Below are 11,565 nucleotides of genomic sequence, written 5' to 3' on the forward strand. Positions count from 1 at the left end.
TCTTCATTTTTTAATTTTTTTTACCTGCAGCTGAGTATAACATTTTATACAGAACTTACTCTGCTGACCTGAGGAAATTGTGAGGTAAAATATCTTCCTTTTTTTACATAGAGATGCTCAGGTGATATTTTCCTGTCAGCTTTTTACAGTTATACTGCATCAGTTTCAAGTGATTTAGCATATGAGTATTATGTCCCTTTAAGGAACTAGATGCTTGAAGTTAGAATCCCACTGAGCCTGAATGTAAGATCTTGAGGCAACAGTCCTTTTGCTTTCTTTGGTTTTGTCTTTGTTAGAGAACTAAGAATTATTGCTGCCCTAAAGAAAACACAAGGCATATAAATTATGCACATTATCTGATGCACTGCATCTTCATTTTCCAAAGCATCAAATCTGAATGACTAACATAACCTGCAAATTAAATAATGTATGAAGTCATTAGACAAATGTTTTGTGTATTCAGCCATTAAATGCCCCTTCTCTCTCTTCTGCTCTTATGTCCAAATCTTGGCAGGTAGAGGATTATGTCTGTTGTGGCAGCTGCTTCTTGTAGGATGTGAGTGATTTCAGCAGGCAGAGATTGCTAGTGAGTGTGCTGCAGCATCAGAGAGAGAGAGGAGGAGCTGGTGATATCATCGTGTGGGTTAGTGGCTCACAGGCAGCTGCTGTAACGGAGGCTGCACACCCTGAGACAAGGGAAAGACCAGGCTGCACATCCTGAGACAAGGGAAGGAGGAGGCTGCACATCCTTAGACAGGGGCAGGCTGCACACCCTGAGACAAGGGAAGGACCAGGCTGCACATCCTTAGACAGGAGCAAGTTGCACACCCTGAGACAAGGGAAGGACCAGGCTGCACATCCTTAGACAGGAGCAGGCTGCACACCCTGAGACAAGGGAAGGACCAGGCTGCACCCCCTGAGACAAGGGAAGGAGCAGGCTTCACACCCTGAGACAAGGGAAGGACCAGGCTGCATACACTGAGACAGAGGAAGGACCAGGCTGCACACCCTTAGACAGGGGCAGGCTGCACACCCTGAGAGAAGGGAAGGACCAATCTGTACACCCTGAGAGAAGGGAAGGACCAATCTGTACACCCTGAGAGAAGGGAAGGACCAATCTGTACACCCTGAGAGAAGGGAAGGACCAGGCTGCACACCTTGAGACAATTGAAAGACCAGACTGCACACCTTCAGTACCTGAGCTAGCTATTGTTCTATATACAAGCAGGTAGGATCCTCTGCAGCACTCTGGCACAGGCTAATTGCTGCTGTATCCTCAGTGCACAGGTGATTTGCATCGCTTTTATAGCCTCAGCTGGGCGGGGTAGGATAAATAATGGGATTTTTTTTATATCTGTAATGAGAGAGCTGTGCTTATATTCTATAGGTGTGTATACAGTGATTGATATATACACACACATACTAATTCACACATGGCAAACCTACATACATCTAATTAATAACGACATTCTAGACTGACGTTATCTGTCTTTGTGATTGTATTTGCTGTGGGCTGCAGTCTCAATACACACCCTGCGGACACATATTTGTGTAATAACCAATCAGAATGTGAAAAAATAGATTAACCAAAAATGGTGAGAAGAGATTTTAATGACGTCATCAAATGCTTGAGCAGTGGGGGGATGGGCACATGTATTTCTGAAGATGGAGCCAGCATTGGCTCTAAACATGAATAAATAATAAACACATACATCATGCTCCCCTTTTAACCATTTGCTGGTTGGGTATAGTATATGAGTTGCGCAGCTAAAGACCAAATTGCCCCGATTAGGTTATTGGTTATGTTTGCAATTGGCTAATAACTGGGATAGCTCACAATACAGTTGCATGCCCATTTCTACAGAGGTACCGGCTATAATCAACTGTCTCCCTGCTGAAAGGGTTGTTGTAAAGTTAGGGAGGTTGTGTCTCTATCTAACCCATAAGTACAGGAACCTTATTTTTAGTGACCTATCTCTCAGTGAGTAAGATTTGTGTTTGCTGAGAGAGGAGAGCGCTCAGTGAGTAAGACTTCTGTTTGTTGAGAGGGGAGAGCGCTCAGTGAGTAAGACTTCTGTTTGCTGAGAGGGGAGAGCACTCAGTGAGTAAGACGTCTGTTTCCTGTGAGGGAAGAGCACTCAGTGAGTAAGACTTCTGTTTGCTGAGAGGGGAGAGCACTCAGTGAGTAAGACGTCTGTTTCCTGTGAGGGAAGAGCACTCAGTGAGTTAGACCTCTGTTTGAATAGAGAGGAGAGTGCTTAGTGAGTAAGACTTCTATTTGCTGAAAGAGAACACTCACTGAGTAAGACTTCTGTTTGCTTAGAAAGGAGCGCACTCAATGAGTAAGACTTCTGTTTCCTGAGAGAGAAGAATACTCAGTGAGTAAGACTTCTATTTTCTGAGAGAGGAGAGTGCTCACTGAGTAAGACTTCTGTTGGCTGAGAGAGGAGAGCACTCAATGAGTAAGACTTCTGTTTCCTGAGAGAGGAGAATACTCAGTGAGTGAGACTTCTATTTTCTGAGAGAGGAGAGTGCTCACTGAGTAAGACTTCTGTTGGCTGAGAGAGGAGAGTGCTCAGTGAGAAAGACTTCTGTTTCCTGAGAGAGGAGAATACTCAGTGAGTAAGACTTCTATTTTCTGAGAGAGGAGAGTGCTCACTGAGTAAGACTTCTGTTGGCTGAGAGAGGAGAGTGCTCAGTGAGAAAGACTTCTGTTTGTCGATCGAGGAGAATGCTAATAGAGTAAGACATCTGTTTTCTAAGAGGGGAGAGTGCTCAGTGAGTAAGACTTCTGTTTGCTAAGAGGGGAAAGTGATCAGTGAGTAAGACTTCTGTTGGCTGAGAGAGGAGAGCGCTCAGTGAGTAAGACTTCTGTTTGCTGAGAGGGGAGAGAATTCAGTGAGTAAAACTTCTGTTTGCTGTGAGAGGAGAGTGCCCAGTGAGTAAGACTTCTGTTGGCTGAGAGAGCAGAGCGTTCAGTGAGTAAGACTTCTATTTGCTGAGAGAGGAGAGCGCTCAGTGAGTAAGACTTCTGTTGGCTGAGAGAGGAGAGCATTCAGTGCAAAAGACTTCTGTTTTCTAAGAGGGAAGAGCACTCCGTAAGACTTTTGTTTGCTAAGAGAGGAGAGCACGCAGTGAGTAAGACTTCCTGTTTGCTGAGAGAGGAGAGTGCTCAGTGAGTAAGACTTCTGTTTGCTGAGAGAGAGTGCTCAGTGAGTAAGACTTCTGTTTACTGAGAGAGGAGAGTGCTCAGTGAGTGAGACTTATGTTGGCTGAGTGAAGAGAGCGCTCAGAGAGTAAGACATCTGTTTTCTAAGAGGGGAGAGCGCTCAGTGAGTAAGACTTCTGTTGGCTGAGAGAGGAAAGCACTCCGTGAGTAAGACTTCTGTTGGCTGAGAGAGGAGAGCATTCAGTGCGAAAGACTTCTGTTTTCTAAGAGGGAAGAGAACTCCGTGAGTAAGACTTTTGTTTGCTAAGAGAGGAGAGCACGCAATGAGTAAGACTTCCTGTTTGCTGAGAGAGGAAAGTGCTCAGTGAGTAAGACTTCTGTTTGTTGAGAGAGAGTGCTCAGTGAGTAAGACTTCTGTTTACTGAGAGAGGAGAGTGCTCAGTGAGTGAGACTTATGTTGGCTGAGTGAAGAGAGCGCTCAGAGAGTAAGACATCTGTTTTCTAAGAGGGGAGAGCGCTCAGTGAGTAAGACTTCTGTTGGCTGAGAGAGGAAAGCATTCAGTGAGTAAGACTTTTGTTTGCTGAGAGAGGAGAGCACTCAGTGAGTAAGACATCTCTTTTTTAAGAGGGGAGAGCGCTCAGTAAAAAAGGCTTCTGTTGGCTGAGAGAGGAGAGCGCTCAGTGAGTAAGACTTCTGTTTGCTGAGAAAGTAGAGCGCTGAGTGAGTAAGACTTTTGTTTGCTTAGAGGCGAGAACACTCGGTGAGTAAGACTTCTGTTTGCTTAGAGAGGAGAGCACTCGATGAGTAAGACTTCTGTATGCTTAGAGAGGAGAGCACTCAGTGAGTAAGACTTCTGTTTGCTTAGAGAAGAGAGCACTCGGTGAGTAAGACTTCTGTTTGCTTAGAAAGGAGAGCACTCAGTGAGTGAGACTTGTTTGCTTAGAGAGGAGAGTGCTTAGTGAAGAAGCCTTCTGTTTGCTTAGAGAGGAGATCACTCATTAAGTAAGACTTCTGTTTGCTGAGAGAGGAGAGCACTCAGTGAGTAAGACTTCTGTTTGTTGAGAGAGAAGAGCACTCAGTGTGTAAGACTTCTGTTTCCTGGGAGAGGAGAGAGCTCAGTGACTAAGACTTCTGTTTGCTGAGATAGTAGAACACGCAATAAGTAAGACTTCTGTTTGCTGACAGATGAGAGTGGTCAGTGAGTAAGACTTCTGTTTGCTGAGAGAGGAGAGCGGTCAGTGAGTAAGACTTCTGTTTGCATAGAGAGGAGAGCGGTCAGTGAGTAAGACTTCTGTTTGCATAGAGAGGAGAGCACTCAGTGAGTAGGACTTCTGTTTGCTGAGAGAGAAGAGCACTCAGTGAGTAAGACTCCTGTTTGTTTTCAGAGGACAGCACTCAGTGAGTAAGACTCCTGTTTGTTTTCAGAGGACAGCACTCAGTGAGTAAGACTTCTGTTTCCTGGGAGAGGAGAGAGCTCAGTGACTAAGACTTCTGTTTGCTGAGATAGTAGAGCACTCAATAAGTAAGACTTCTGTTTGCTGACAGAGGAGAGTGGTCAGTGAGTAATTCTTCTGTGTGTTGAGAGAGGAGAGCGGTCAGTGAGTAAGACTTCTGTTTGCATAGAGAGGAGAGCACTCAGTGGGGCTTATCTATCAAGCTCTGTATGGAGCATGAGGGTCCATGTTTCTGGTGAGCTTTCAGACTCACCAGAAACACAAGTTATGGAGCTGCTCCATAACCTTTCCGCCTGCTGTGAGGAGGCGGACAGACATCGCCACAATTCAACCAGATCGAATATGATTGGGTTGATTGACACCCCCCTGCTAGCGTCCGATTCTGCCGGGGGCGGCATTGCACCAGCAGTTTACAAGAGCTGCTGGTGCAATGCTGAATGCGGAGAGCGTATTGTTCTCCACATTCAGCGGGGTCTGTCAGATATGATCTGCAATGTCGGATCATGACCGACAGGCCTTTCATAAATAGGCCCCAGTGAGTCAGACTTCTATTTGCTGAGAGAGGAGAAAACTCAATAAATAAGACTTCTGTTTGCTGATAGAGGAGAGCACTTAGTGAGTAAGGCTTCTGATCCCTGAGGGAGGAGAGCACTCTGTGAATAAGACTTCTATTTGCTGAGAGAAAAGAGCGCTCAGTAAGTAAGACTTCTTTTTGCTGAGAGAGGTGAGCGCTCAGTGAGTAAGACTTCTGTTTGCTGAGAGAGGAGAGAGCTCAGTGAGTAAGACTTCTGTTTCCTGAGAGAAGAAAGCGCTCAGTTAGTATGTCTTCTGTTTCCTGAGAGAGGAGAGAGCTCAGTGAGTAAGACTTCTGTTTACCAAGAGAGGAGAGCGGTCAGTGAGTACGATTTCTGCTTGCTTACAGAGAAGAGCACTCAGTGAGTAAGACTTCTGTTTCCTGAGAGAGGAGAGCGGTCAGTGAGTAAGACCTCTGTTTACCGAGAGTGGAGAGCGCTCTTTGAGTAAGATTTCTGCTTGTTTACAGAGGAGAGCACTCAGTGGGGCATATCTATCAAGCTCCGGATAGAGCTTGAGGCCCCATGTTTCTGGCGAGCCTGCAGGCTCGCCAGAAACACCAGTTATGAAGCAGCAGTCTAAAGACCGCTGCTCCATAACCTGTCTGCCTGCTCTGAGCAGGAGGACAGACATTGCCGCAATTCAACCAGATCGAGTACGATCGGGTTGATTGACACCCCCCTGCTGGCGGCCGATTGGCCGCGATTCTGCAGAGGGCGGCGTTGCACCAGCAGCTTTTGTGAGCTGCTGGTGCAATGCTGAATACGGAGAGCGTATTGCTCTCCGTATTCAGCGAGGTCTGGCGGACCTGATCTTTGATAGGAAAGCGCTCAGTTAGTATGTCTTCTGTTTCCTGAGAGAGGAGAGAGCTCAGTGAGTAAGACTTCTGTTTACCAAGAGAGGAGAGCGGTCAGTGAGTACGATTTCTGCTTGTTTACAGAGGAGAGCACTCAGTGAGTAAGACTTCTGTTTCCTGAGAGAGGAGAGCGGTCAGTGAGTAAGACCTCTGTTTGCTGAGAGTGGAGAGCGCTCAGTGAGTAAGACTTCTGTTTCCTGAGAGAGGAGATCACTCAGTGAGTAAGACTTCTTTTTCCTGAGAGAGGAGAGAGCTCAGTGAGTAAGACTTCTGTTTGCTGAGAAAGGAGAGTGGTCAATGAATAAGACTTCTGTTTGCAGAGAGAGGAGAGCACTCAGTGAGTAAGCCTTCTGTTTGCTGAGAGAGCAGAGCGCTCAGTGAATAAGACTTCTGTTTGCTTAGAGAGGAGAGTGGTTAGTGAGTAAAACTTTTGTTTGCTGACAGAGGAGAGTGCTCACTAAGACTTCTGTTTCCTGAGAGAGGAGAGCACTCAGTGAGTAAGATTTCTGCTTGCTGAGAGCTCAGTGAGTACAACTTCCATTTGCTGAATGGGAAGAGCACTCAGTGAGTAAGACTTCTTTTTGCTGAGAGAGGAGAGCGGTCAGTAACACTTCTGTTTGTTTACAGAGGAGATCACTCAGTGAGTAAGACTTCTGGTTCCTGAGAGTGGAGAGAGCTCAGTGAGAAAGACTTCTCTTTGCTGAGAGAGGAGAGCGCTCAATGAGTAAGACTTCTGTTTGCTAATAGAGAAGAACGCTCAGTGAGTAAAACTTCTGTTGGCTGAGAGAGGAGAGCACTCGGTGAGTAAGACTTCTGATGGCTGAGGGAGGAGAGCACTCAGTGAGTAATACTTCTGATGGCTGAGGGAGGAGAGCACTCAGTAAGTAAGACTTCTGTTTGCTGAGAGAGGAGAGCACTCAATGAGTAAGACTTCTGTTTGTTGAGAGAGGAAAGCGCTCAGTGAGTAAGACCTCTGATGGCTGAGGGAGGAGAGCACTCAGTGAGTAAGACTTCTGTTTCCTGAGAAAGGAGAGAGTTAAGTGAGTAAGACTTCTGTTTCCTGAGAGAGGAGAGTGCTCAGTGAGTAAGACTTCTGTTTCCTGAGAGAGGAGAGTGCTCAGTGAATAAGACTTCTGTTTGCTTAGAGAGGAGAGTGCTCAATGAGTAAGACTTCTGTTTCCTGAGAGAGGAGAGTGCTCAGTGAGTAAGACTTCTATTTGCTGAGAGAGAAGAGTGCCTAGTGAGTAAGACTTCTGTTTCCTGAGAGAGGAGAGTGCTAAGTGAGTAAGACTTTGATGGCTGAGGGAGGAGACCACTCAGTGAGTAAGACTTCTGTTTGCTGAGAGAGAAGAGCGCTCAGTAAGTCAGACTCCTGTTTGTTTGCAGAGGACAGCACTCAGTGAGTAAGACTTCTGTTTCCTTAGAGAGGAGAGAGATTAGTGAGTAAGACTTCTGTTTCCTGAAAGAGGAGGGAGCTCAGTGAGTAAGACTTCTGTTTTCTGAGAGAGGCGAGTGCTCAGTGAGTAAGACTTCTGTTTCCTGAGAGAGAAGAGTTCGTAGTGAGTAAAACTTCTGTTTCTTGAGAAAGGAGAGCACTCAGTGAGCAAGACTTCTGTTTTCTGAGAGAGAAGAGCGGTCAGTGAGTAAGACCTCTGTTTGCTGAGAGTGGAGAGCGCTCAGTGAGTAAGACTTCTTTTTTCGTGAGAGAGGAGAGAGCTCAGTGAGTAAGACTTCTGTTTGCTGAGAGAGGAGAGTGGTCAGTGAATAAGACTTCTGTTTGCAGAGAGAGGAGAGCACTTAGTGAGTAAGCCTTCTGTTTGCTGAGAGAGCAGAGCGCTCAGTGAATAAGACTTCTGTTTGCTTAGAGAGGAGAGTGGTCAGTGAGTAAAACTTTTGTTTGCTGACAGAGGAGAGCGCTCATTAAGACTTCTGTTTCCTGAGAGAGGAGAGCACTCAGTGAGTAAGATTTCTGTTTGCTGAGAGCTCAGTGAGTATGACTTCCATTTGCTGAAAGGGAAGAGCACTCAGTGAGTAAGACTTCTTTTTGCTGAGAGAGGAGAGCGGTCAGTAACACTTCTGTTTGTTTACAGAGGAGAGCACTCAGTGAGTAAGACTTCTGGTTCCTGAGAGTGGAGAGAGCTCAGTGAGAAAGACTTCTCTTTGCTGAGAGAGGAGAGAGATTAGTGAGTAAGACTTCTGTTTCCTTAGAGAGGAGAGAGATTAGTGAGTAAGACTTCTGTTTCTTGAGAGAGGAGGGAGCTCAGTGAGTAAGACTTCTGTTTGCTGAGAGAGGAGAGAGATTAGTGAGTAAGACTTCTGTTTGCTGAGAGAGGAGAGAGATTAGTGAGTAACACTTCTGTTTGTTTACAGAGGAGAGCACTCAGTGACTAAGACTTCTGTTTGCTGAGAGAGGAGAGCACTCAATGAGTAAGACTTCTGTTTGCTGAGAGAGGAGCGCGCTCAGTTAGTAAGTCTTCTGTTTCTTGAGAGAGGAGGGAGCTCAGTGAGTAAGACTTCTGTTTGCTGAGAGAGGAGAGAGCTCAGTGAGTAAGACTTCTGTTTGCTGAGAGAGGAGAGAGATTAGTGAGTAAGACTTCTGTTTCCTTAGAGAGGAGAGAGATTAGTGAGTAAGACATCTGTTTCTTGAGAGAGGAGGGAGCTCAGTGAGTAAGACTTCTGTTTGCTGAGAGAGGAGAGAGCTCAGTGGGTAAGACTTCTGGTTCCTGAGAGAGGAGGGAGCTCAGTGAGTAAGACTTCTGTTTGCTGAGAGAGGAGAGAGCTCAGTGAGTAAGACTTCTGTTTGCTGAGAGAGGAGAGAGATTAGTGAGTAAGAATTCTGTTTCCTTAGAGAGGAGAGAGATTAGTGAGTAAGACATCTGTTTCTTGAGAGAGGAGGGAGCTCAGTGAGTAAGACTTCTGTTTGCTGAGAGAGGAGAGAGCTCAGTGGGTAAGACTTCTGGTTCCTGAGAGTGGAGAGAGCTCAGTGAGTAAGACTTCTCTTTGCTGAGTGAGGAGAGAGATTAGTGAGTAAGACTTCTGTTTCCTTAGAGAGGAGAGAGATTAGTGAGTAAGTCTTCTGTTTGCTGAGAGAGGAGAGAGCTCAGTGAGTAAGACTTATTTTTGCTGAGAGAGGAGAGCACTCAGTGAGGCCTATTTAACAAAGGTCTGTCGGACCTGATCCAACAGTGCGGATCAGGTCCAACAGACCTCGCTGAACGCGGAGAGCAATACGCTCTCTGTATTCAGCATTAAACCAGCAGTTCTTGTGAGCTGATGGTGCAACGCCACCCCCTGCAGATTCGCGGCCAATCAGTCGCCAGCAGGGGGTTGTCAATCAACCCGATCGTACTCGATCGGGTTGAATTGTGGCGATATCTGTCCGCCTCCTCAGAGCAGGCGGACAGGTTATGGAGCAGCAGTCTTGAGACCGCTGCTTCATAACTGGTGTTTCTGGCGAGTCTGAAGGCTCGTCAGAAACACGGGGCGTCAAGCTACATACGGAGCTTGATAGATATGCCCCAGTAAGTAAGACTTATTTTTGCTGAGAGAGGAGAGAGCTCAGTGACTAAGACTTCTGTTTGCTGAGAGAGGAGAGAGCTCAATGAGTAAGACTTCTGTTTGCTGAGAGAGGAGAGAGCTCAGTGAGTAAGACTTCTGTTTGCTGAAAGAGGAGAGCACTCAATGAGTAAGACTTCTGTTTGCTGAGAGAGAAAAACACTCAGTGAGTAAGACTTCTGTTTGCTGAGAGAGAAAAACACTCAGTGAGTAAGACTTCTGTTTCCTGAAAGAGAGGAGAGCACTCAGTGAGTAAGACTTCTGTTTGCTGAGAGAGAAAAACACTCAGTGAGTAAGACTTCTGTTTCCTGAGAGAGGAGAGAGCTCAGTGAGTTTGACTTCTGTTTGCTGAGAGAGGAGAGAGCTCAGTGAGTAAGACTTTTGTTTGTTTACTGAGGAGAGCACTCAGTTAGTAAGTCTTCTGTTTCCTGAGAGAGGAGAGAGCTCAGTGAGTAAGACTTTTGTTTGCTGAAAATGTAGAGGGCTCAGTAAGTAAGACCTCTTTGCTAAAAGGGGAGAGCACTCAGTGAGTAAGACTTCTGTTTGCTGACAGAGGAGAGGGCTCAGTGATATGTTCACCATTGAGAATAAATGCTGTTTGCTTAGATGTGCAATACGTGAGCATGACTACTTATTGTTGAGTGAGGTGTGCACTCATTGAGAACTGCTATTGTTTGCTCAGTGAGGTGTGCACCCAGTGAGTGCCTCTGCTGATTGCTGAGTGATATGTGCAGCATTGAGAATAAATGCTGTTTTCTTAGATGTTCAATAAGTGAGTATGACTACTGATTGCTGAGTGAGGTGTCCATTTAGTGAACAAGAATGCTGGTTGCTGAGTGAAGTGTACACTAAGTGAGTAAGACTGCTGATTTCTGCATGAGGTTCACACTCAGTAAGACTGCTAATTCCTGAGTGAGGTGTGTACTCAGTAAGACAACTCAGTGAGCTGTGCACCCAGTGAGTAAGACTGCTGATTGGGGAGTGAGGTGTGCACTCAGTGAGTAAGACTTATGGTTGCTGAGTGAGGTGTGCATTTAGTGACTAAGCCTGCTGATTGTTGAGTGAGGTGAGCACTCAGTGAGTAAGACTGTTGATTTATGAGTGAGGTGTGGACTCAGTGAGTAAGACTATTGATTTCTGATTGAGGTGTGTACTCAGTGAGTAAGACTGCTGAGTGAGGTGTGCGCTCAGTGAGTAAGACTGCTGATTGCTGAGTGAGCTGATCACTCAGTGAGTTAGATTTCTGAATGCTGAGTAAGGTGTGCACACTCAATGAGTGTGACTACTGTTTGCTGCTTGAGGTATGTACTCAGTGAGGTTTGCACTCAGTGAGTTTGAATACTGTTTGCTGAGTGAGATGTGCACTCAGTGAGTACTGCTGTTGTTTACTGAGTGAGGTGTGCACTCATTGAGTACAACTGCTGATTGCTGAGTGAGGTGTGCACTCAATATGACTGCTGATTGCTAGTAAATTGTGCACTCAGTATAGCACTACTGATTGCTAAGTGAGGTGTACACTCAGTGAGTATGACTAGTGATTGCTGAGTGAGGTGTGCACTCAATATGACTGCTGATTGCTAGTAATATGTGCACTCAGTATATAACTGTTTGCTGAGTGAGGTGTGCAACCAGTGAGTGTGACTGATGATTGCTGAGTGAAGTGTGCACTTAATGAGTATTGCTGCTATTTGCTGAGTTTGGTGTGCACTCAATGAGTACTGCTGCTGTTTGTGGAATGTGGTCTGCACTCATTCAGTACTGCTTCTTTTTGTGGAGTGTGGTATGCACACATTTAGTACAACTGATGTTTGCTGAGTAATCTGAATACTCAGTGAGTTTGCCTGCTGTTTGCTGAGTGAGGTGTGCACAAATTGTGTGAGTGTTCACGTATTCTTCATAGAAGTCAATAGAGAAGACAAATAGAAAGAAAAAAAAACACAAAATCCCTAGTATGTTG

The 11,565-nt window shown here is 45.8% G+C and overlaps 1 protein-coding gene across 1 annotated transcript in view; it reads left to right on the plus strand.

The window, feature by feature from the left end:
* The first annotated feature begins 702 nt into the window (after positions 1-702).
* L1CAM (L1 cell adhesion molecule) overlaps positions 703-11,565 on the plus strand; it is a 403,835-nt gene continuing 392,972 nt past the window's right edge. The window contains exon 1 of the mRNA XM_053695800.1: positions 703-1,228. The gene's annotated coding sequence lies outside the window, so the exon portion shown is untranslated. The remainder of the gene's footprint in view (positions 1,229-11,565) is intronic.

Source organism: Bombina bombina, chromosome 12, assembly GCF_027579735.1.
Source record: "Bombina bombina isolate aBomBom1 chromosome 12, aBomBom1.pri, whole genome shotgun sequence".
Classification (NCBI taxonomy): Eukaryota; Metazoa; Chordata; class Amphibia; order Anura; family Bombinatoridae; genus Bombina; species Bombina bombina.